Source organism: Bos grunniens, chromosome X, assembly GCF_055505025.1.
Source record: "Bos grunniens cultivar Pamir isolate PY7600 chromosome X, Bosgru_T2T1.0, whole genome shotgun sequence".
In the NCBI taxonomy this organism is placed as follows: domain Eukaryota; kingdom Metazoa; phylum Chordata; class Mammalia; order Artiodactyla; family Bovidae; genus Bos; species Bos grunniens.
The window spans coordinates 29,349,779-29,371,695 of record NC_141194.1 but is presented as its reverse complement, the minus strand read 5'-3'; the positions used below and the strand labels follow the sequence as shown (position 1 = coordinate 29,371,695).

Here is a 21,917-nt window from a genome sequence, read left to right as displayed (position 1 = left end):
TGAGAAGAAGGAATTCTGCCTCACTTTCGGACTCAATATATCAAGTTTTTCCTGGATTTTTCAGCTTGTCAGGTTGCTCTGAAGATTTAGGACTTTCCAGCCCCCGCAATCATATGAGGAAATTCCTTAAAATATGAGGAAATCCTTTCTATGTCTCTATCTGTCTCTATTTATTCTGTTTCTCTGGAGAGCCCTGACTAATACACCAACAAACTAGTTTCCCATATGTTTCAGTTTAGCATATATATTTTATAGGATGATGACAAATTTAAAAATTACCAAATGTAGAAACCAGGTATAAGCCAAAAGTGTGGCTTTTGGGAAAGCCACTTTATACCTCCAAAATTAGGTACAAATATGTAATAATTAGGTAATAACACTCACTCCACTTTTATCACAGAGGACAAACATTTGAGAACAAAATAGTTGTGTTTGTCTGGCAACCAAAGCATTTACAAAAGCACTCTTAAATATTGGAAATAAACATATAAAAATTGTAAGCAAGTATGAGACAATTATTTCTGACATCTAAAACAAATTATTTATCAACTGCAAAATGAAACAACTTATTAAGCAGTTAAAAGAACAGACTTTTCAGCTTGTAAAGAGAGATTACTCCACTTTCAAGAGCTTCAAATAAAATTTCAGATGTATGCTTGTAAAATGCCATTCATGACTAGGATATTTCATCTGGTTATTGGGTTGAGTATAATGCGAAATTGGTATCTCAGTGCTCATGCACCAAGCTACCCACCATCGGGATTTTAAAGGGGTTTTGGAGGACCTGTCAAAGTTGTATACCAAGAGGCATGCCTTTCATATCTCTACCTGCGTAGCTGGATATTATTAATAGCATCAGGAATTCACTAGCTTTGGAGTATTTCTTGTCCTGGGGCTTCCCTGGTGGCTTAGATGGTAAGGAATCTGCCTGCAATGTAGGACTCAGGTTCAATCCCTGGTCAGGGAACTAGATCCCACATGCCACAACAAAGATTGCACATGTCACAATAAAGATCAAAGATCTTGCATGCTGCAACTGAGACCAGGCACAGCCAAATAAATAGATACTAAAAACAAAACAAAAAGAGCTTCTCTTTCTTGATGTATTCCATGTACATAATGACTAATATTTTGGGTTTTGCCTCATTGTCTTGGTGGTGAACTCAAACTCCTTCTGTTATGAGGATTTGATTATAATAAATCTCTGTCTCAATCTTCCCTAATACACACCAACTATTCTTCTGTTAACCTCACCAGTTTCTTCACAGAAAGATCTTCCTAGTTCCCAACATTCTTCCTCCCTAGGCCACTATGCCATCCCTGAAACTGATCATGCCCTCATCACACTAAAGCTCTTATTCTCTGGCATATCTCCTTCTTTAGCACCCCTCCTGGGTCTATATATTTTTCTTACCTATATGTATAGTCAAAGCTATGGTTTTTCCAGTAGTCATGTATGGATGTGAGAGCTGGACCATAAAGAAGGCTGAGCACTGAAGAATTGATGCTTTTGAACTGTGGTGTTGGAGAAGACTTTTCAGAGTCCCTTGGACTGCAAGGAAATCCAACCAGTCAGTCCTAAAGGAAATCAGTTCTGAATGTTCATTGGAAGGACTGATGCTGAAGCTGAAGCTCCAATATTTTGGCCACCTAATGCGAAGAACTGACTCATTGGAAAAGACCCTGATGCTGGAAAAGATTGAAGGCAGGAGGAGAAGGAGACGACAGAGGATGAGATGGTTGGATAGCATCACCAACTCGATGGACATGAGTTTGAGCAAGCTCCAGGAGATGATGAAGGACAGAAGCCTGGTGTGCTGCAGTCCATGGGGTCACAAAGAGTAGGACACAACTGAGTGACTGAGCAACAACAATACATGTTCGTAATATCTTCTAGGCAGAATTACTTTTACAGGGGAAATCTGTGTGTGAACTTGCTTAATTTTAGGTATAATTGTCACTTGTGTTCTTCAGGCCATTCTTGCCATGAGAAAAAGGTCAAGGGCCATTCCTTAAAAAGTGGTATTTGTTAAAGAGATAACAAATACCACTTTTTAAGGAATGGCCCTTGACCTTTTTCTCATGGTACATATACACAATGGAGTATTACTCAGCCATTAAAAAGAATACATTTGAATCAGTTCTAATGAGGTGGATGAAACTGGAGCCTATTATACAGAGTGAAGTAAGCCAGAGGGAAAAACACCAATACAGTATACTAACGCATATATATGGAATTTAGAAAGATGATAACAATAACCCTGTGTACGAGACAGCAAAAGTGACGCTGATGTATGGAACAGTCTTATGGACTCTGTGGGAGAAGGAGAGGGTGGGAAGATTTGGGAGAATGGCATTGAAACATGTAAAATATCATGTATGAAATGAGATGCCAGTCCAGGTTCAATGCACGATACTGGATGCTTGGGGCTAGTGCACTGGGACGACCCAGAGGGATGGTATGGGGAGGGAGGAGGGTTCAGGATGGGGAGCACATGTATACCTGTGATGGATTCATTTTGATATTTGGCAAAACTAATACAATTATGTAAAGTTTAAAAATAAAATAAAATTTAAAAAAAAGTGGTATTTGGAACAAGGCTGTAAGAATTTTTAAAATTAAGTTCTGGGGGGAGGAAGAGGTTATATAGAGATACTGTACAAAAGTGTAAACAATTCCCTAGGCACCTAATTCTTTTCTCTGGAGGTAACTAAAATTCTCAGTTTCACGTGAATTCTTCCAGAGATGCTCTAGCATCTAACACACACACACACACATACACACACACACACACACACACAAGCATACTGTATAGACATTATATAAGCCCTCTTTTTCACTTAACAAAAATCTTGAAGACAGTTTTGTATCAGTACACATATAGCAGCTTCATTCTTTTAAATAGATGCAGTATGCTCTATTATATTGATGAACCATATTTATATATCCAATTCCTTACTGGGGAATACTTGGCCAATTTCCCATCTCTTGCTATAATAAAAAATGCTGCAATGGATATCCTCATATGTACATCATTTCACACACATGTGAAGATATCACTCTGATAAATAAGTAAGAATAAAATTGCCCAGTCAGAGGGTTTGTGCAATTACATTTTTTATAGATATCTGTGACCATTCTTGTAAAGGGAAAATGGAATCACTTTTTAGTTCCAGTTTATATTTCTCTGATTAAAGTGAAGCTGAACATCTTCTCTCAGCAAATTTTACAAGGACTTCATGTCGACTGCTTCATCTGATACCCAGCTGCAGCCTGAACAAATCCTCCACTGCTCTAGAATACCCTCTTCTGGTCCATGTCCACTTAGGGAAGTGTGTAGAGGCTGGGGGCTATTAAGCTGAAGGGTCCCTGAGTAGCGAGACCCTATACAGTACAGTATCACCACTGTTTCTGTCCTCTGCTTCTGATTTCCTCTCTTCTCATCGATTGATGTTTATCTCAGTTTTTTCCACCCAAGAGTTATAGCATTTTTGGCCTCTTGTGGATGGAGGCCACAAGAAGTTCCTTCTGCTCATCCTGGCTGGCCAGGATTTTGGGGTTCTCTGTGTTGGTCGGTCAGGGAAGCAGAACGACTAGACTTTTTATATACACACAAATAGGCTTTGAAGATGAGATATAATTTGCATATTAAACATTATCTGTTTATGATACATTATATATAGTTTAGATCTATTGTAAAGATTTGGCCTTGCCCAGTTGTGGGGGCTAATTTAAAAAATCTACATGAGGCTGTTGATGCTGGGGACTGAAGGCTTCAGGGAGGCAGTTGGGAAGGGAAAGGAAACCAACATGAAATAGGAGGAACAAGAATAAGCTGGAAGATGTGAGGCTGAGCTGGAATCTAGAAGGTGGACTAGAATAACTGTCAGTCTCTCACACCTTTAAGCCTCCAATTGGGATGATAAGGTAAAAAAAAAAATGCATGGAATATGAATGATCAAATGCCTGAAGAGATAAAGAAGGAATGCTGTAGGAGAAAGCAAGTAGGAGGTAGATGGCAATCCCATAGCTGGAGGCATGGAGAAACTATAAGTCTTGCCCTAGTTCTGGGAGGGACAAGTTATTTAAGAAGACTGAGATGGGGATCTGTTGGGATTTCCCTGGTGGCCCAGTGGCTAAGACTCCACGTTCCCAATACAGGGGCCTAGGTTTAACCCCTGGTCAGGGAACTACATCCCACATGCCACAGTGAAGATCAAAGATTCCATGTGCTGCAACTAAGACCTGGCACAGCCAAAATAAATATTTTAAAAAAGAAGGACATCTGCTGAAATCCTTGATTTCTTGGTCAAGGTGCTTTCATCAAGGTACATTTGAGGGGAGGAGGCATGGTTCCTAAAATTGGAACTTGTCCCAGTCAGGGCAGTGGGCTGATGGTATTTGTATATTAGCAACTTGGGAAGGAATGCTCTAGGTGACTCTGAACTGAGACTATGTTGAGGAGGAGGCTCTCAGGTCTTGGGTTTCTTGGAGGTTTGAGGATGTTTGGACATATACAAAGCTGTGCCTTGTTGGTGCATATTTCTAATAACAAATGAGGCACTCAGTATACAGTACTGAGTGGATAAATAATAGAAATAGCTCTAGCTTCAAATTGGGCAGCTATTAGGAAGATGTACATGGAAAGGTGTATGGGATATTTCTGTAAATAGTTTTCCCTGGCTTTCCCCATTGCTTGAATTTCTATAATTTTGTCTTTTATATATGCAAATATTCCAAACATTTTTAAAAGACTTTTAAAAATTTTTTATTAATTTTATTTTTTAAATATAAATTTATTTATTTTAATTGGAGGCTAATTACTTTACAATATTGTATTGGTTTTGCCATACATCAACATGAATCTGCCAGGGCCGTACACGTGCTCCCCATCCTGAACCCCCCTCCCACCTCCCTCCCTGTACCATCCCTCTGGGTCATCCCAGTGCACCAGCCCCGAGCACCCTGTCTCATGCATTGAACCTGGACTGGCAACTCGTTTCACATATGATATTATACATGTTTCAATGCCATTCTCCCAAATCATCCCACCCTCACCCTCTCCCACAGAGTCCAAAAGACAGTTCTCTACATCTGTGTCTCTTTTGCTGTCTCCCATACAGGGTTATTGTTACCATCTTTCTAAATTCCATATATATGAGTTAGTATACTGTATTGGCATTTTTCTTTCTGGCTTAACTTCACTTTGTATAATAGGCTCCAGTTTCATCCACCTCATTAGAACTGATTCAAATGTGTTCTTTTTAATGAGTGAGTAATACTCCATTGTGTATATGTACCACTGCTTTCTTATCCATTCGTCTGCCAATGGACATCTAGGTTGCTTCTATGTCCTGGCTATTATAAACAGTGCTGCAATGAACATTGGGGTACACGTGTCTCTTTCAATTCTGGTTTCCTCGGTGTGTATGCCCAGCAGTGGGATTGCTGGGTCATATGGCAGTTCTATTTCCAGTTTTTTAAGGAATCTCCACACTGTTCTCCATAGTGGCTGTACTAGTTTGCATTCCCACCAACAGTGTAAGAGGGCTCACTTTTCTCCACACCCTCTCCAGCATTTATTGCTTGTAGACTTTTGGATAGCAGCCACTCTGACTGCTGTGACATGGTACCTCATTGTGATTTTGATTTGCATTTCTCTGATAATAAGTGATGTTGAGCATCTTTTCATGTGTTTGTTAGCCATCTGTATGTCTTCTTTGGAGAAATGTCTATTTAGTTCTTTGGCCCATTTTTTGATTGGGTCGTTCATTTTTCTGGAATTGAGCTGCAGGAGTTGCTTGTATATTTTTGAGATTAATTCTTTGTCAGTTGCTTCATTTGTTATTATTTTCTCCCATTCTGAAGGCTGTCTTTTCACCTTGCTTATAGTTTCCTTTGTTGTGCAGAAACTTTTAATTTTAATTAGGTCCCAATTGTTTATTTTTGCTTTTGTTTCCAATATTTTGGGAGGCGGGCTGTAGAGGATCCTGCTGAGATTTATGTCAGAGAGTATTTTGCCTATGTTTTCCTCTAGGAGTTTTATAGTTTCTGGTGTTATGTTTAGATCTTTAATCCATTTTGAGTTTATTTTTGTGTATGGTGTTAGAGAGTGTTCTAGTTTCATTCTTTTACAAGTGGTTGACCAGTTTTCCCAGCACCACTTGTTAAACAGATTGTCTTTTCTCCATTGTATATTCTTGCCTACTTTGTCAAAGATAAGGTGTCCATAGGTGCGTGGATTTATCTCTGGGCTTTCTATTTTGTTCCGTTGATCTATATTTCTGTAAAAGACTTTTTTTAGAGTGAATGGAGGTTTACAGCAAAGTAAAGACATTTTCCGTTCACTCCTTGCCCTCACAGTGCTCATTTTATTTTCTACTTTATTAGTCTTCATAGACAAGTAAAGCATATCCATTATAAAACAGAAACCTCAAATAAGTGAAAAGGGAGAGGAAGGAAAACATTTTTCATATGATATCTTTGAAAGATAACCACTGTCAATATTTGGTGGCTATCCTTATGTAGATAAACATTTTTTAAAATAGTCTTGCTTATAATTGAATAGAAAATAACTTTTATCATACGCCCTACTTTTATTTTTAAAGATAAACTCTCTTTTGTACAAAAGGTAATTCATTTCCATAACATCAATTGCAAAAGTCACGAAAGGGAGGAAGTTCCCTGGTGGTCCAGTGGCTGACTCTGTGCTCCCAATGCAGGGGGCCTGGGTTCAATCCCTCACCAGGGAACTAGATCCTACATCCACAACTTAAAGATTCCACATGCTGCAACAAAGATCGAAGATGCCATGTGATACAACTAAGACCCCACACAGCTAAGCAAATAAAATATTTTAAAAAGGACACCAAAGGGTATATATTAAAAGCTTCTTCCATACTTCCCAGATATAACATATGTATTTAGAACTGTGTGTGTGTGTGTATTTCCCCCACATAAATGGTAGCACACCTTAAACATCATTCAGCATCTTGTTTCCTTACAACAGATCTTAGTGATCCATTACATTTCAGTTCACTGAAATTGCCAGTACTTTCACTAAGTGGCAAGAACTACTGAAGGTTTCCCAAGTGGCTCAGTGGTAAAGAATACACCTGTCAATGTAGGAGATGTGGGTTCAATCCCTGGGTTGGGAAGATCCCCTGGAGAAGGAAAAGGCAACCCACACCAGTATTCTTGCTTGGGAAATCCCATGGACAAAGGAGCCTGGTGGGCTACAGTCCATGGGGTCACAAAAGAGTTGGACATGACTTAGCAGCTAAACAATAACTACTGAAGTCCAAGATATCTTTTTTGGGAGTAAGACCATTAAGACAAGCAGTTAAAGAGAAGCTGATACCTTTTGAATGAGACTCAGAATTGTTAATATGAGGAGGACAGAGAATGGAGATTAGAGAGAGACCAAGAATTTGAAGAGGATGGTGGGGAACTGGCCAGAGGCTGGGGAATGGTGGGTGTGAAGTTGCTAAGTTCTAGCTGGTAAGAGAGACTGCTGGGAGAAGTGGAGTGGTTGAGGTCAGTGACAAGAGATAGGAAGGGAAAGAGAAATTCATGGAGGAGAATGAGGAAGAACTATTGAAATCTTAAAGAATCTCTGGTTTGGTTCTACTTTGCAGGTGTAAAGGAGAAATTTCTGCCTAGCTGCAACCCCCAACTTACACTTCAGAGCACCTCCTCATGGCCAAAGTAGCCCAGTTGCTGTCCTAGTTGGTGTTGCCTCCTGCACTCCCCCTTGGCATAGCAGGGCTGCCCTGATGTGAGGGACTCTCAGGGCCACTCCACACCTGTTCTGTGTGGCTGTGCTTGAGGTGACTTCTTTATCAAAGTTGGGACAGATGCCAGGAGCAAATCAACCTCCCCTTCTCTGAGACTCTTTTCCTGTTCTCTCTCAGGGGATTCAGAACTTTTTCTCAGTACCTTTCCTATAGAGTGCTGGAGCTTCCACTTCTCACAGATGCTCTGTTCTTGGCTTAGTAGTGGGAAGTTTCGGGAACTACTCTCTGCTTTCTGGGGGTCTTCCCTGGTGGCTCAGCAGTAAAGAATCTGCCTGCCTCTTGGAGAAGGAAATGGCAACCCACTCCAGTATTCTTGCCTGGGAAATCCTACGGACAGAGGAGCCTGGTGGGCTATAGTCCATAGTGTTGCCAAGAGTTGGACATGACTGAGTGACAAAACAACAACAACAAGAAGGAAGTTCTACAGTGGAAATCATGCCAGACTGAACATCCGAAGAACCAGCTTCCAGTTCCTGGCTTGGTTGTCACTGCCATGTGGATTTAGGAAGCCATGTCACCCCTCTGGGGCCTTAGATATCTAAAATAAATAAATAAAAAATAAAAGGGATCTGCCTGCCAATGCAGGAGACATGGGTTCGATCCCTGGGTCAGGAAGATCCACTGGAGAAGGAAATGGAAACCCACTCCAGCATTCTTGCCTGGGAAATCCCATGGACAGAGGAGGCTGGTGGGCTACAGTCCATGGGGTCATTAAAGAGATGGACATGACTGAGTACAAGTGTGCACACACATGCACATACATACACACACACTGCTTTCTGAGGGAACAGGTCCTCTGCCAACCTTTTGATGGGGCAAGGCTTGACTTGTGTTATAATTCTTGGGCTAGGGACTTCAACTTACCCCCAGTAATGCACTGAAGTTGGATCAATGTATTTGTCTCCTGTGTAAAAATAGGGTTTTATCTTGTCCGATAATAAAATAGTTCTTAGGACACGCTGTATGTTGAAAATATATTGAGTAGCTAGAAATAATGAGGAGATAGAAATGTGGTTAGGTTCCCAGGCTAGCACAGAAAAGTTTATTTAAGCAGAATGAAGGCAGTCTATGTTATGAGCAGTACAGATCAGAACCACTAGGTGTAGCAATACTTCAGGGGAAATGTCCTCAGAGGTTCCTGACAGGTCTAAATGGAAGAGCAGTTCCAAGCTGTAGGTGGAGTCCATGTGGGCAGAGAGTGGAATTCTAGGGTTGGAAAATACAGCCTATAATGGGAAGTGGGAAACCTTAGGAAGGAGAAACCCGTATTGGGTTTGGAACTGAGTGGCTGCGGTGGGCGTGAAGGAGTTGATAAGCCTCTCCTGTGGAGAGGAGGAGCTCATTGCTTCTGCGTGTGATAGGCAGACTGAAACCATTAGGGGAAAGAGAGCAAGTGGAGAAGAAGGAGTAGGAGGAGAGGCAGCTGAAATGTTTGGAGTCTTTATTTACAGAACAGGCCTTCTCTTCTTGCTGGTAAATGCTGTTGCCTCCTGAACGAGGGTTTTCCTGCCCCTAAAGTCCCTTCTCTTCTTGCAGAGACCCTCTGCCCTGCTCTGACCTGGGAAAGGCAAGAAGGTGAAGTCAGGACTTGTGAAGGGAGACTGAGAAAAGACAGAAGTGTGTCACCGAAGCAGAGTCACAATTCACAGCAGGGTCTTCGATACCTGAGGGGGGAGGGGGTAAGGGAGGAGCCCTGTGGGCCAGGGGGAGGCAGTTTCTGGAGCACACATGGGAGCGCCAAGTTGGGGGAGTGTTATTTGCATTTTTATGCATTTTCATGGCTAAAAATGAATAACCTTTCTTTCAAGATGAAGATTCTCCCAGTGACTAGAGAAACAGAGTTCCACTTAGGAAAAAGAGTCTTGGGGGTTAACATATAAACCCATTCTTTTGGATTAAGTAAAAATACCATGGCCATTATTTTTAGATAAAGAAAATATACCCCAAGATGACTAATTCTTGTGGTGGTAAATGCTAAAGGAAATGGTTCTGTTGTTACACTCATGACTGTTCCAGTGCCCTGGTCTTGGCCGGGAACAGGTGTGCTCTTCAATGGGTGTCTGTCATATGCTCGGTATGACATCGACCACATCATTTTCCCATCTGCAGACTCGGCCACCACATCCTGATCTTGAAAATCTGAAACATAAACTGAACTAGGCTCCTTTTTAGGACTCTATTCTTAGTGACTTATATGAATTCACTTCTTGCCTAAAATTTCCACACACTTCAGAAGGTTTTTCCACACATGTTTTTGCTTCTCCTTGAGAAAACGAAACAAATAAACCAAGACCTTTTGATCACATGATATTTTATATGCACACAGGCAAAAGTATTTGTTTCATGTATTTAAATAGCTCTTTTATTCAGAAAACAATTACCAGTATGCCAGTCATACACACACACATACACACATATATATATGCGTGTGTGTGTGATTTTAGGTTTTTCTCATTAGTGCTTTTAATTAGGGGATGTTTTAGCTAAATGGTTTATTATTATTTTTTTTTTTACCCTATCCCCAGCAAAATGGTTTTGAAGTCAGTCTTCTTGGGTTAAAATTCTAGCTAAAATTATTAGCTCTGTGTCCTTAAAACCCAAATACCCTCTCTGTCTCTGTTTCCTCCTGTCTAAATATGGCTAACATGGACCCGGTTGGCAGGATTAAATGAGTTAACACATTTAACGATCTGAAAACAGATTTTAGAATACAGTAAGTGCTCATTAAGTCTTAGTAGCTGTTATTTAAGCCCAAATAGTTCAATAGAATGAAAATGACTTGGTACAGTGGCAATAGAACAAGCTTAAAACCAGGAAGATCTGGGTTTTCATCTTTAAATCCTGCTCCTTAAGTGATCTAGAAAATTATTTAACATTTTTTTGAGCTTCAATTTTCTTATTTGTAAAACAGGAATAATGATATCTACTTTGTGAATGTTACTGTGAGTCTTAAATAAGTAAATAATTCATGTCATAGATATTCTAGTCTCAGCAATATATACCTAAATAAGTAGATTTATTAGTATTAAATCTTGACCCTTGAGTACACTTTAAAAAATATTCTCTGTAATGAAATGTGAAGTAGGCAGAAAGCACTTTGGCTGAAATAGAACTGATATCTCCAGGGAAAACACTTGGGTGACCGAGCTGTGGGCTGAACTTGTCTCAGGAAACACCATTTTCTCCCCTGAAAGAACAATGGATAAACTATGGCTATGCAGATTTGGAATTTTAGCAGATATTTTCTTGAAAAAGAATGCAATGTGCCACTCAAGGAAACAATTGACAGTATATGCAGCCAATAACAAAATTCAAGTTTACAAACAAAAATTCAAAACTTTGAAAACTGGATCCACTAATTATGAAATATGTCAGTATTTCCAAGGGCCACATAATTCAGTGGACCAGTGTTCTTTTTCAAATGACTGGTACATAATGTTAGAAAATCATACATGAGCAAAATATACATTCAAAGTGTAAGTTACCTTACACCTGTCAGAATGGCTATTATCAAGAAGATAAGAAATAACGTGGAGATTTCCCCAAGGAAGACATACAAACGGTCAAAAAGCTCAACATCACTATCAGAGAAATGAAAATCAAAACTACAATGAGGTATCATCTTATACCATCAGAATGGCCATCATCAAAAAGTCTACAAACAATAAATGCTTGAGAAGGTGTAGCAAAAAGGGAACTCTTTTACACTGTTGGTGGGAATGTAAATTGGTACAACCACTATGGAGAACAATATGGAGATTCTTTAAAAAAATAAAAATAGAACTACCATATGCGAATATAAGTTGGTGCAGTCACTATGGAAAACAGTACAGAAGTTCCTCAGAAAACTGAAAATAGAATTACCACATGATCCAGCAATGCTACTTCTGGGCATAGAAAGAGAAAGAGAAGTCGCTCAGTTGTGTCTGACACTTTGCAACTCCATGGACTGTAGCTGACCAGCCTCCTCCATCCATAGGATTTTCCAGACAAGAATACTGGAGTGGGTTGCCATTTCCTTCTCCAGGGGATATTCCCAATCCAGGGATCGAACCCGGGTCTCCCATACTGCAGGCAGACTCTTTACCATCTGAGCCACCAGGGAAGCCCGACTTTTGGGCATATATCCAGACAAAAACTTGAATTCAGAAAGATTCATTCACCCCTATTTTCATAGAAGCACTATTCAAAATAGCCAAGACATGGAAGCAACCTAAATGTCCATCAACAGATGAATGGATAAAGAAGAGGTGGTGCATATATACAATAGAATACTATTCAGTTATAAAAAAGAATAAAATAACGCCATTTGCAGCAACATGGAAGCAACTAGACATTATCATACTAGGTGAAGTCAGTCAGAAAGAGAAAGACAAACACCATATGATATCCTCTATATGTGGAATCTAAAATAAGCCACAAATGAATCTATCTATGAAACAGAAACAGAATCATGGACATAGAGAGTAGACTGGTAGGTTGCCAAGGGGAGGGTGGAGTAGTACTTTGGGATTAGCAGATGCAAACTGTATATATAGACTGGATAAACAACAAGGTCCTACTGTGTAGCACAGGGAACTATATACAATATCCTGTGATAAACCATAATGGAAAAGAATGTGAAAAGATGTATAAATGAGTCACTTTGTTGTATAGCAGTAATTAACACAATACTGTAAATCAGTTATACTTCAATAAAAAAAAAAAAAAAAAAACTACCATAAGATTCAGCAGTCCCACTCCTGGGCATATATCCAGAGAAAACCATAATATGAAAAGATACATGCATTCCAATGTTCATTAGAGCACTATTTGCAATAGTCAAGATATGGAAACAACTGAAATGTCCATTGACAGAGGAATGGATAAAGAAGCTATGGTACATATATACAGTGGAATACTACTCAGCTATAAAAAGGATGATATAATGCCATTTGCAGCAACATGGATGGATCTAGATATTATCATACTAAGGTAAACTAAGTCAGGCAGAGGAAGACAAGTATCATATGGTATCACTCATATGTGGAGTCTAATTTTAAAAAGTAATACAAATGAATTTATTCACAAAACAGAAAAAGACTTATGGATATTGAAAACAAACTTATGTTACCAAAGTGGAAATGTTGGGGGGAAGGATAAATCAGGAGATTGGGATGAACCCACACACTACTATATATGAGACAGATAAACAACATGGCACAGGGAACTCAAGTCAATATTCTGTGGTGATCTATATGAGAAAAGAATCTAGAACAGAATGGATATGTGATTCACTTATATGTATAACTGAATAATTTTGCTGTACATTTGAAACTAATACAACATTGTAAGTCAGCTCAGTTCAGTCACTCAGTCATGTCCGACTCTTTGCGACCCCATGAATCGCAGCACGCCAGGCCTCCCTGTCCATCACCAACTCCCGGAGTTCACTCAGACTCAAGTCCATCAAGTTGGTGATGCCATCCAGCCATCTCATCCTCTGTTGTCCCCTTCTCCTCCTGCCCCCAATCCCTCCCAGCATCAGAGTCTTTTCCAATGAGTCAACTCTTTGCATGAGGTGACCAAAGTATTGGAGTTTCAGCCTCAGCATCACTGTAATCCAATTTAAAAAGAGAAATAAAGTGGAGAAAATGGGACACTCATGCCCTGTTGGTGGGAATATAAATTGCTACAGCTACTGTGGAAACAGTATGGGGGTTCCTCATAAAATTAAAAATAGATCTACTGTATGACTCAGCAATTCCACCACTGGGCACCTATCTGAAGAAAATAAAAACACTAAAACATGTATGCACTAAGTGTCCATTAATGAATGAGTGAATAAAGAATACACACATGCATGCACACAATAGAGCACTACTCAGCCATAAAAAAGAATAAAATCTTGCCATTTGTGACAACATGAATGGAACTTCAGGGTATTATGCTAAGTATGATAAGTCAGAGAAAGACAAATATCACATGAGTTCACTTATATGTGGAGTCCAAAAAAAAAAAAAAATCCAGACTTAAAGAGAGCAGCCTGGTGGTTGGCAGAAGGGAGGGAGGTTTGAGAGGGTGGCAAATGGACGAAGAAGATCAAGAAATACAAATTTCCATCTTAGCTATGGCAATCTGACAGGAAGTAAAAGGTACCCAAATTGGAAAGGAAGAGGTAAAACTGTCACTATTTGCAGATGACATGATACTCTACCCAGGGAACCCAAAAGACTACACAGAAAATTGTTAGAATTAATAAATGAATTCAGCAAGGTAGCAGAGTACAGAAATGTGTTGCATTTTTTTACACTAACTAACAATGAAATATCAGGAAGAGAAAGTTAAAACATGTTTTAATTGTGTCAAAAATAAAATACCTAGGAACAAATAATACCAAAGAGGTGAAAGACCTATATGTTGAAAACTATAAAACACTGATAAAGGAAGTTGAAGATGATTCAAAAATGGAAATCTATACCATGCTCTTGAATTGGAAGAATTAATATTGTTAAAATGGTACATTATCCAAAGGAATCTACAGATTTAAGGTGATCCCTATCTAAATATCCATGACATTTTTCACAGAACTAGAACAAAAATACTACAATTTATATGGAACCACAAAAGACCCAGAATTTTCAGAACAATCCTGAGGAAAAAGAACAAAGCTGGAGGCATATCCCTTCCAAACTTCAAACAACACTACAAAGCTACAGTAATCAAAAGAGTGTGGTGTTAGAATAATAACAATATATATATATATATATCAGTGGAACAGAATAGAGTCCAGAAATAAACCCACACAGCTAGGCCAATTAATCCCGGACAAAGGAGGCAAGAATATAGTATGGAGAAAAGACAGTCTCTTCAGCAAGTGGTGTTGGAAAAGCTGGACAGCTATGTGAAAATCAATGAAATGAGAATATTCCCATACACCATATACAAAAATAAATTGAAAATGTCTTAAAGACTTAATTAAATATAAGACATGACACCATAAAACTCCTAGAAGAAAACACTGGTGAAGTATTCTCTCACATAAATATTTTCTTATTTATCTCAGTCTACCAAAGCAAAAGAAATAAAAGCAAAAATAAACAAGTGGGACCTAATCAAACATAAAAGATTCTGCACAGCAAAGGAAACCATCAACAAAATGAAAAGACAACTTACAGAATAGGAGAAAATCTTTGCAAAGTATGTGACTGACAAGAGGTTACTATCCAAAATATAAAAACAGCTTGTACAACTCAATATAAAAAAGCCCTAGTTAAAAATGGGCAGAAAATTTAAATGGACATTTCTCCAAAGAAGACGTCCAGCAGGCACATGAAAAGATGCTCAATGTCCTTAATTACTAGAGAAATGCAAACCAAAACTATAATGAGATATTACCTCACACTGGTCAGAATGGCTATCATCAAAAAATATACAAATAAAATTTCTAGAGAGGGTGTGGAGAAAAGAGACTCCTCTTGCACTGCTGGTGGGAATCTAAGTTGGTACAGATGCTATGGAGAACAGTATGGAGGTTCTTTAAAACACTAAAAATAGAGCTACCCTATGATCCAGCAACTTACCTTCTGAGCATATATCTGGAAAAAATAAAAACTCTAATTCGAAAAGATACATGCACCTCAACATTCACAGCAGCACTATGTTACACAGCTATAAAAAAAGAAACGAAATGTTGCCATTTGCAGTAACATGTATGGACCTAGAGAATATCATACTAGGTGAAGTAAGTCAGACAAAGGCAAATATTATAAGATACATGGAATCTAAAAAATAATACAAATGAATCTATATACAAAACAGAAACAGACTCACAGACGTAGAAAATAAACTTATGGTTAACAAAGGGAAGCGGGGGGATAAATCAGGAGTATAGGATTAACAAATACAGAATACTCTACAAAAAACAGATAAGCAACAATGATTTACTGTATAGTATAGGGAACTGTATTCAGTATCTTGTAATAATCTGTAATGGAACATAATCTGAAAATATATATATAACTGAATCACTTTGCTGTATACCTGAAACTAAGACAACATTGTAAATACTTCAATTAAAAAAAAAGAAATGCAAACTTCCAGTTATAAAATAGATAAGTCATGATATAAAGTACAACATGGGGAGTATAGTCATAATACTGTGTTAACTATGGTGACAGATGGTAACCAGACTTATTGCAGTGGTTCTTTTGCAATATATATAAATGTCAAATCATTATGTTATACACTTGAAACCAATATAATATGGTATGTTGATTATACTTCAATAAAAATGAAAAAAAATCCAAAATATAAGATAGACCAATGGATTTTAATATAACAGAATATGAAAAGTTCACTAATATGGTTCTAGATTCCACAGTACAACATTTAAGAAATTATCATTTGTGGAATTTTGCTGTCATGTCAAAGAAGGATATCCATAATTATCTGATAAGTTTATTAAAATACTCTTTCCTCTTTCAACTGCCTATTTCTGAAAGGCTGGATTTTCTTCATATAAATCAAGTTGAAATCTTGGTTACTGCAATAACCAAAAAACTTATTCCAATTGATTAAATTGCAGAATCTAGTTGTCTTCTATAAGGCAACATTAAAGAGATTCATAAAGGTAGAAAATAACTTTAGTCTTCTCATTAGTATTTTTGGAAAACAAAATTTTCTTCGAAACTATGTCATTCATGGGTCTATTACTGTCATTCCTAAATGAGTTAATAAGTATTAAATTTATTTTTAGTAATAATTTCTATTGTGTAAAATATCAGTGTGTGCATGCTAAATCGCTTCAGTCATGTCCGACTCTGCAACCTCATGGACTAGAGCCTGCCAGGCTCCTCTGTCCAGGTGATTCTCCAGGCAAGAGTACTGGAGTGGGTTACCATTGCCTCCTCCAGGAAATATTAGCATAACCCATCTAATAACAAAAACACCCCGGCATCCTCCACACTTTTTAAGTGTATAAAGGGATCCTGTCACGAAAAAATTGAGAACTACTGCTATAGACCATGATTTCTGCACACCAGAATAGCTGAACACTAGAATCACCTGAGGAACTCTTAAAAATATCAATGCCTGACTCCACCCCAGTAACTTAAATCAGAATTTGAGTTGGGAGCCTGGACATTGATGTGTGTGTGTGTGTGTGTGTGTGTGTATATATTTAAACTTTTTTGTTGACACTAATGTACATCCAGGGTTGACAATTATTGTCCTAGAGTACTGTTTTCTAAATTTGTCCAATCCTATGTATTATCTGAGATGGTTGTTAAATGTCCTAGGTCCTTCCCTAGGTCTATAAACCAAATCTCTGGGGAAACGGGCACGGGCTGAACCATCTGTCTGTGTAATAAACATTTCTGATGATTCTTTTTTTTTTTTTTTCAAATTTATTTATTTGGCTACACTAGGTATTAGTTGCAACATGCAAACTCTTAATTGCAGCATATGGAATCTAGTTCCCTGACCAGGGAAGGAACCTGGGTCCCCTGAATTGGGGGCATGGAAGCTTAGCCACTGGACCACCAGGGAAGTCACTCCAACAATTCTTAGAATAAGATGACTTTGGGAAACATTGCACCATTTCCTTCTCAACCTCCTCATGGAGGCTAGCTAGAGTGCAAGTTGCTAACAAAGGCATTACTCAATAAACTCAACCCACAAAGTTTGCAGTATACACTTTAAAACTTCCCCTGGGAAATTACCCATTCATATGAGATTCTGAATGCAGAAATGACTTTAAATTTTAAAGGAATAAAAACAATATAGTTAATGATTTGACAAGGTATTATTCTTATAGGGAGGGACTTTTTTCCAGGATACTCAAGTTCCACAGTTTGGTGGCAAGTACTTTGTACACTGGGGTTAGGAGAGTAAATTTTGCATTAAGCAACTGACTCCTCAGCACACTTGTTCAGAAGGACCTAAGTCAGAGGACTGGCAAGAACCAGTCTTTCTTGATTTGATTGTCTTGGACCTAGGATAAAAGCTTTGTAAATACTACAGTTTCATTTCCTCCTGAATTGTAATAAGGCAAAAAGATCCAAGGAGGGGGTCAACTGGGTGACCCTGGAGTGCTGATCAGAAAATGGTTTATGGGAATCATAGTGGAGAAGTGAAACTTGCCCAAGAATACACCCTCAAATTCCTACTTTTTATCTTTGGGTAAAACAGGAAGAAACGTACTGCCAACATTCAATAGTAATTTCCTGTCTGCAGCACCACAGTGATTCCTTTTCCTGGTCAAAGAAATGGAGAAATCACTCTACTACCAGTGTGTGGAGGCACAGATGGAGCCTTGTTTTTTATGTACTAAATGCGTAATGCCTGGCTCATAATAAATGCTTGATAAAAATAGGGTCCTTTGTCTAGAGCTTAACATTAAAAAGGTACAAAAGTATTAATAATTCTATACAGAACATTTCTTTTATGTAACTTGTTTTCAACAAGGTTCATGCTGAAAACTTGTAAAATCCTTTAAGAAAATCTTAGCTAGTCCAGAAAAGATTACCATCAGGGTGAAAACATGTCCTCTGGGGAGTGGAGGTGAGGGGGTAAGGGGAGGAAACTTTTCCCTTTATAGCTCTTTATTGTTATATTTTTTAAACCATGAGCAGATGGTTCACAGACACTTTTTTAAATGAGGTTAAGTATTTTTTGAAAAATAATTTTATTTATTTATTTATTTTTGGCTGTGCTGTGTCTTCATTGCTGCGTGGGCTTTTCTCTAGTTGAGGAGAGCAGGGGCTACTCTCCCATTGCGGTGCACAGGCTTCTCATTGTGGGGGTTTCTCTTGTCACAGAGCACAGGCTCTAGGGTGCATGGGCTCAGCAGTTGTGGTGCATGGGCTTAGTTGCTCCATGGCATGTGGGATCTTCCTGGATCAGGGATCGAACCCATGTCTCCTGCACTGGTAGGCAGATTCTTTACCACTGAGCCACTAGGGAAGCCCAAGAAGTTTAAACATTGAATTAGATAATCATATAAGTGGAGACTTCGCAGTGGCCATGGAGGCCCTTCTCTCCTCTTTAATCCCAACACTCAGAATAGGTCCAACTTCCTCTTCACTGTTATCTACAGGTGGAAGTATTAGAAAGTCCACAATTCTCTTCTTCCAGCAAGAGGTAGAATTATTTGAATATGAGTTGGCCATATGATTTACTTTGATTAATGGGAGGTACTTTGATCAATGGGATGTTAGCAAATCATTAGATTCATTAGAAAAGCTCCTGATGCTGGGAAAGATTGAAGGCAGGAGGAGAAGGGGATGACAGAGGATGAGATGGTTAGATGGCATCACTGAGTCAATGGACTTGAGTTTGGGCAATCTCTGGGAGATGGTGACGGACAGGAAAGCCAGGCGTGCTAAGGTCCATGGGGTTGCAAAAAGTCGGACACAACTGAGCAACTGAACAACAACAAATGTTAGCAAATGTTACACAAGCAAAATCTTGAGAAACACTGGATCACTGGGGCCTGCCACTTTCATGTTTTTGTCCCTTGTCTACTGCCCCTACCAACCCTTGGATATGTTAGCAAAGCCACTTGGGGCCAGTCAGCCCCCATCTGATTCTCCAAATGACCACAGACACATGAGCAATCCCAGATGAGAGCAGTTCAGCCTGGCCTGGACCAGTAGAAACCTCCTACAGAACTGTGAACTAAGTAAATGTTTGTTGTTTTAAACCACAAAGTTTCAGTATAGTTTTTTATGCAGCAATTGTAACTGATACAGTCTCTAAATTAAGAATTCTCTGCTCTAGTCAAATAGGTCCATTCGATCTCCACAACAAACCATTTCATCCACCTTTGTTCATACCCTATGAATGGTGCTCCTTACCTTCATTCTGTATACAAGATCTCTCTCTTTTCTTTGACAGTGTCCTTAACCCCACCTCTCCATGACCAAGAGCTTCCTTTTCTAAACTCTTGAAATATGCTTTATATCTGTTAAACATGCCAGTGCTAGTATTTAAATTCTATTGAAAATATTTCTGTAGTTTAACAGAGATTAATGAGAGTTAAAGTAATTTTACAGAAATATGCTGTTTCATTTGTTCCTTTACAATTTTAATACTATTTAACTCAATAGTCTTAACTTCTCCAATACTAGTACAATATTTAACAGCTCTTTGAAGCTGCAAGTCCAATACTTTGGCCACCTGATGTGAAGAGCTGACTCATTTGAAAAGACCCTGATGCTGGGAAAGATTGAGGGCAGGAGGAGAAGGGGACGACAGAGGATGAGATGGTTGGATGGCATCACCGACTCGATGAACATGAGTTTGGGTGAACTCTGGGAGTTGGTGATGGACAGAGGGGCCTGGCGTGCTGCGGTTCATGGGGTTGCACAGAGTCAGACACGACTGAGTGAATGAACTGAACTGAACCGAATTTATCTTTGTAGGTATACGTCCAAATTCTGCCGTTGTAATGTTGACTTCTAAAGGCTAGAAACTGTTTCTCATTTCTCTCTTGAAGTGTTCTGTATAAGACCTAGTACATAACACATAAAGAATCGTGCTCTGCCTTTGGAGGCAGAAAAACCTGGATCCAACAGTTAACTTCTTTGAAAGCAAAACTTTCTTTATTGTAAAAAATATAATTCTACTTAATCTGTAGGGTTATTTTGAGATTTAAATGACCTAAATTAAACATTGAAACACAAAGCAGTCAGTATAAAACACATAGTAGGCATGCTACACGTAAAAACTTTTCCTATTAAAAAAGCCTCCTGTCCTAAGTCAAAGATCTTTCTTGGTAAATGTCATATTACACTTGAAAGTATGTGGGTTATTTTTGAGTATCTTTTGATATTGATTTCTAACATAGTCCCACAGTGATAAGAAAACAGACTCTGCATGATTTCAATACCTTTAGACCATGACATTTTTGTACCTTGTTTTATGTCCCTAGGGTACATTCCAGTGTTTCCCAGTTTATAGTCTATGGGAACTTGAACAGAATTTGTATCCTACTGTTGTATAAATTTTAATTATGTTGAATTGGTTCATGGTGCTTTTCAGGTCTACTATATCCTTCTACTTTTCTATATATTCATTCTATTAATTTTTGAGAGTTTGATACTGAAACTCCAACTAAAAATCTTAATTTATCTACTTAAAAAAATCATTGCAATATATAGTGGAACTGTATGTAGCTCTGTTCTGTATTTTCCAAGACTCCTGGAAATGTGTTATGATACTTTTATAATTTTAAAAAAAGAACAGCAGAGAAGAAATGATCATCCTAGAAGTAATGTTTGATAAACTTTTTTAATGCCTGATAGAAAAAAAAAAAACCCTCATGTTAAGATATAGAATACAGGTACCTTAAAACCTGGCTCCTCAAAGTGTGGTCCTATGTGCACAAGCAGCATTGTCATCCTCTGGTCGATTGCTAGAAATATAGATTGTCAATCCCTACCCTGAACCTACTGAAAGTGGATTTTAACAAGATTCCCAGGTGATTTCTGTACATGCCAAAGCTTGAGAAGCACTGCCATAAAAGATGTTAAAGTAAAGCCAAGATTCATAGATTGACTTGACATGATATCTGGGCAATTAAGTAAATCCACTGGATTAGAGTCCTATCTAACCTCATTATTTGATGGGAATTTCTGATAAAGAGCCCTCAAAAGAAAGTTTGTATCATCATATGCATCATAGTAATTCCTTAAAGAAAGTTGATAGAAGGGATTGCTTTCTTTTCTAAATTTTAAAGACAATGAATTGATTTCTACTAAACATGAATGGAGTTTCAACTCCAATACTTTGGCCACCTCATGCAAAGAATTGACTCATTGGAAAAGACTCTGATGCTGGGAGGGATTGGGGGCAGGAGGAGAAGGGGACGACAGAGGATGAGATGGCTGGATGGCATCACTGACTCGATGGACGTGAGTCTGAGTGAACTCCGGGAGTTGGTGATGGACAGGGAGGCCTGGCGTGCTGCGATTCATGGGGTCGCAAAGAGTCAGACACGACTGAGCAACTGAACTGAACTGAACTGAAACATGAATGGGGAGTGACTTGTAGGTTTAATGTTTATCTTGAGTTGTTTTTCATTAGCCTTCAACACCTCATCCTTAGGAATTAAAGAGCAAGGGAAAGAGTTACAAGGA

The 21,917-nt window shown here is 38.6% G+C and overlaps 1 long non-coding RNA gene across 2 annotated transcripts in view; it reads right to left on the bottom strand.

Annotated features, from left to right (window-relative positions):
- The window catches only part of LOC147340082 (uncharacterized), a 36,804-nt gene that overhangs the window by 6,454 nt on the left and 8,433 nt on the right, over positions 1-21,917 (bottom strand). The window contains exon 1 of one of the 2 annotated variants that reach the window (XR_015159214.1): positions 19,635-19,721. The exons of the other annotated variant lie outside the window; for it this stretch is intronic. This is a non-coding gene — a long non-coding RNA (uncharacterized LOC147340082). Of the gene's footprint in view, positions 1-19,634; positions 19,722-21,917 lie in introns of those variants that run through there. 2 annotated transcript variants of the gene reach the window in all.